Below are 5,152 nucleotides of genomic sequence, written 5' to 3' on the forward strand. Positions count from 1 at the left end.
GGACACAAGTATTCTAAATTAATTTCTTAGATTTATGCAACTCAGTAGGCCAACGTGATAGGAATCTCTCTCTTGTAAAATTATTTATTTCAGTCATTTGTTGGTTACTGATCTCGATCCTTTATTTATCTGCTATCTCCTAATCCAAAAAAAGGGAATCACTGATTAGCCAACTTAAACATCAAAGGAGGTGATATTCCCCATAAATCAATCCTTCTACTCTCTAAATTGCTTTGTTGAGTCTCAAACTTGTAATTTATCTATTGAACGGCTCATTCCTAATGCCTTAGTTTTGTTGTCAGTTCTTTCTTTTCATGTTTTTTGACTAAGTTACCATCCAACAAGTGGTGCTTGGAAATAAATCAAGAGATGCCACTTGGTGTGGTCCCAGGGACAGGAGAACGCAGGTCAACTAAGACTTGAGGCTCAGCTCCTTGCTTCCTTAGAAAGCATTTCCATTTCTCAAGGAATGAAAGGTCATCAGTCTGCTGATAGTGATTTCTTTTTTTTAAGCACCATTAATATAATGAGGTCCCGCCCACTCCTCAGCAGACATGAGTATCAATTTCTGCCTAATTTTCTGCCTCTCCTCTCCTTGTTCTGAAGACATTACTAACGGGGGCTATTGATCAGCAGGCTGCCTGTCATTTCCTTGGGCCCAAAAAACAGCAGCTCAGTCACCTCCATGCCCCAGCAAAGACAGAGGTAAAGGGTCAGAGATGAAAGGCGTCTGATTAGGTCTTTGTAGTCAGTCTCCCAGGAAGCACTGAGCTTCTGTTTACACCTGTCCTTGGAGTTTAAGATGGAAAACTTTGACTCCAGTTTCATGCATGGGTATAGATGAAGCAGAACCCTTATCTCCCCCTGGTTTCTGGAAGAGATGGATTGTTTGTTGTGGAGTCAGGTGGCCTTTTTAGGTAAGTCTCTGCTTCCTGGGTCTTTCGTTGGCTACCTGCAGTACTGGGGCTTCTCATCTGTCACAGGAGCTCTGGGCTTTTAGGCATTGACTGAAGAACACCCAAAGTCAATTTCCTCCAGCAAAGGAATGAGAGTCCTTTTTTTCTCTCTTAAGTTGTGGCGATGACATTGATTTCATTGTTGAACCAGAGCAGAGGGGGTCAAAGGGGGTTCATAAGTCTAAGAGAAAGAATGCCAGGAAAAAAAAGAACATGATTACTCATCTACCTCCATCAATGAGATTCAGGAGATCAAGTGGCCTTGGTTTAGGCCATCCCCCTCATACTCAGTAACTACTCGTTAGAAATAAGGGCATGCTATGAAATTCTGCTGACCGATTGTTAATGTTTTATGCATATCTTCTTCTTTGTAGTCCTAAATCCTGGCTTTAAGTCAGGTACACATTTCTCACCTCTCTTCTTTCCCTCTCCTTGGCTCTAGCCATGTCTTTCTCTTAATGCTTCCTCCTTGCCTTCATGTCTTCAGATGTGTGACTAGGAAAATCCTTGCCATGGCAGACAGTGCCTTCATTTTGGTCCCTGTAAACCATGGCTGCTTCTCTATGGCCAAATTCTCCATCTTCCCCACAGAGGAGCAGACTAGCTGCAAAGTGGGGTAGCGCGAGTTTTAGGACTCTTCAGCCCAGCACTTAGTGACACAGACCTCATCTTTTCATTTTTCTGGATTCCATACACACACACACACACACACACACACACACACACACACACACACATGTATGTGCACATGCACACATCCACTTGGCATTCAGGGCCTTACATTCTTTAGCCTTTTCACTCAAGGCTGGCACTCTGCCACTTGAACCACAATTCCACTTCTGGCCTTTCTTCTGATTAATTGAAGAGTCTCATGGACTTTTCTGCTCGAGTTAAATTCAAGCCAGGACAATCAGATCTCAGCCTCTTGATTAGCTAGTACTACAGGTGTGAGCCACTGACACTCAGCTTCTCTTAAATTTTTTATTCTCAGATCCAACTTTCCTGAATATTTTAATCATTAACACCATGTAATCTATGTGGGGAGAAAATTGGTATAAGAAAAAATCCAAAACATATTTCCTTCATGTTTGCCCATATTTTAGCTAGTAACAAACCAAGTTAACATGGCATAAGAGCAAAATGTTTTTTACCTATCCCTCCATGTCAACTTAGTGATGTCATAAGAGAAACAGAGTGATTTTCAGGGGTTTATCTGCAAATACTATCTTTACCTTGATAAGTAACAAATCTAAACAATGCTTGTTTTAGAGTATTTTTCCATTAACATCAAGCCTAGTTGGTAACCCAGTTTCTGTCATAAAACAATTCACCTAGATCCAAGGATTAAGAGAGCTTTGAAGACAGTGTCAATCAAGATGCTGTCACTTTGTACCCTTCTGCTCTTAAATCCTGTTGAAGGTGGGCTCCATCAAGTTGTCTGGCCATTGTAGATAACTAATTAACAACACTTGAGTATGTGAACCTTGCTTATCCAATGAGCATATGATGAAATTTAAGTTCACTCCATTAGATCCTGCCAGCAGAAGCAAACCCTGCACTTTAGAATTAACCTGCTGTGGTTAGGTTAAGTCAATACCATGTTTATCCCTTGCTTGTTTAATTCTTGTTTGATCTTCACTACAGGTGGGTTTGGGGGTAATTCCTGTGAAGAACTCAAAGCCCAGCAAGGAATATGTTCTCAGGAAAACAAAGAAATAAAAAGAGATACAAATATTGGAAAACACTGAAAGTGGATCCATCTACCAAAAATAATTCTAGAGCTTAATCTACTTCTCTTGTAATGTAGATAGCATAGATGTATCAAGATTGCCTTGTTATGTTTACCCTCTTGTTTAATTAATTGATTGATTAATTAATTGCTTTTTGCTGTGCTTGGGATGGAATATAGGCCTTTGTACATCCCAGGCAAGCACTCTACTAATCAGCTCTATTCACAGCCCATTTTACCTATTAATTAATTAATTAATTTTTTGTGCTGGTACTAGGGCTTGAACTCAGGGCCTGGGTGCTGTCCTTTGACATTTTTGTACAAGTCCACTTCCAGTTTTTTGATGGTTGATTGGAGATGAGTTTCATGGACTTTCCTGCCTGGGCTGCCTTTGAACCACAATCCTCAGATCTCAGCCTCCTGAGTAGCTAGGATTATACGTGTCAGCCACTGGTGCTCAGCTATCCTCCTATTTAAATAAGGTGAACTAGATGCTTCCTTCAATTGGTTGGTCTTCTAAATGTTTCTCCAGCCTCCAGGTTGGTCCTTCCAATCTGTATTGCATTTACTGCAGCTCATGCTAGGCACTCGTCTCAGAAGCTCCGCATGGCAGCTCCTTTTCCTCATCAGGACTTTGCTAATCCCAGGGCCACCATGCACTTCCATCCTGCAGAGGTTCACGTACTATGATCGCTGGTATCATTTTGGTAACTCCCATCCCCAACTGTGTTCTTTCAGAATCTTGTTGTGGATCCAACAGATTTGTGCTTGTCCATCGCATTAGCTGCCTTTTCTGGGTGAGCAGGCCTGTCTTTTATTCATGGCCATATCTCCTGCATCCCAGAAGCACCTGCTTTCCAACGGGGCTCAGCCAATGTTGGTGAAGTAAAGGTCCAGGGAATAGAGGTACTACTTCTCTGTCATAGGATTTTTCACTTGTGCTCTCACCTGCTACCAAAGTACTTCAGTGGTAATTTCTCTTACAATAATTTGATTGAATTGATTTTGAGGATCCATGAGTCTGTCTTAAAAGTTTTGTCTTTTTTTCTTAAAGCCCTTTTAGTATAAAATAACATCAAATTTGCCAAAAATTTCTTAGTACAAAAAAAACTTACCTAAATCTCCTAATGTGTTCAGCATTTTGCTATGTTACATTTGCTTGTGTGTGTGTGTGTGTGTGTGTGAGAGAGAGAGAGAGAGAGAGAGAGAGAGAGCCAGACAGACAGAAAAGAGGTATCTATCTATCTATCTATCATCTCTAAACCTATAAATTTGCTTTTCTTGAAGAATTTGAACATTGGTACTCTCACACTCATCTGTATTTTCTACAAGTAAGAATGTTCTCTTACAAATTAGCTATTACATTCAGGAAATGTAAGGTTGACTCAGTACTTCTATCTAATATATGGTTCATCTTCTAATTTGTTGGTTATTATTGCATTATAACAATTTATTTCTGGACTAGGATGCAGTCCAGGATCACGTTGTGTTTAGTTGATGTGTACTGTGAATCTTCTAAAAGCTGGAGAACACTCTCTAGTCTTTGTCTTTTTACCAGGAACACCTTTGAAGAACACCAGCCAGTTACAATGTCTTTCAAAGGGAATGTTTCCTTTGTTATTCCCAGTTTCAGGCTGGTTGTTTTTGTTTTTGTTTTTATTTTGTTTTATTTGCCAGAAACCTGCACCTGTAATATTAGGTCTTCTCAGGAGATTCTGTTTATCCATTTACCTCTTATTTCTTTTGAGTAAAATGTTATTATCTTTCTGTCTTAATTACTTGTCACTCCATTGGGAGATACTTTGAGACTATTCTATCTTCATTAAACTTCCTAACCAAAACTTTCACTTATTCAGGATTGCTGACCAAATCAGGATAGTTTACTAGGATAGTTACAAATGTACATTCCAAAAGCCTTATTTTTTTTCCTATGTTTGTGAGCTTTCTACCCAATGAAAGACATTCTCTTCTCCCCTTTCTTATTTGTTTTCTTACTTCCTCCTTTGCCTGCTTCTCTATTCCTTGTCCCTTCCTCCTCTCTTCTCTCTTTCTTTTCTGTCTTCCTTCCTTTCCTCCTTGCCAGTTTACCCATACAGACTCATGGGATCTTATTTATCTATTGCTTCCTTTTTTAAAAAAAGTTGATATTGCACTTGTTGAAGACTAGGAGTCTTGTAATGTATTTTTGTGTTATGTAGCATATATTCTTTTGTTTTCTCTAAGATTGAATATTTCAAGGAGAATATATATATATATATATATATATATATATATATATATATATATATATATATATATATATAGTTTAAATAAATCCTAGAATACAAATAAAATTTTTATAGTTGTAATCATGATGTTGCTTACCTACAATCCCAGCTATGCAGGAGATATAAGCAGGAGGTTCATGGTCTGATGCCAGTCTACCCCATGGGACCCCATCTAAAAACAAATGAACAACAAACCTAAC

Source organism: Dipodomys ordii, unplaced genomic scaffold, assembly GCF_000151885.1.
Source record: "Dipodomys ordii isolate 6190 unplaced genomic scaffold, Dord_2.0 Scaffold9, whole genome shotgun sequence".
Lineage (NCBI taxonomy): Eukaryota > Metazoa > Chordata > Mammalia > Rodentia > Heteromyidae > Dipodomys > Dipodomys ordii.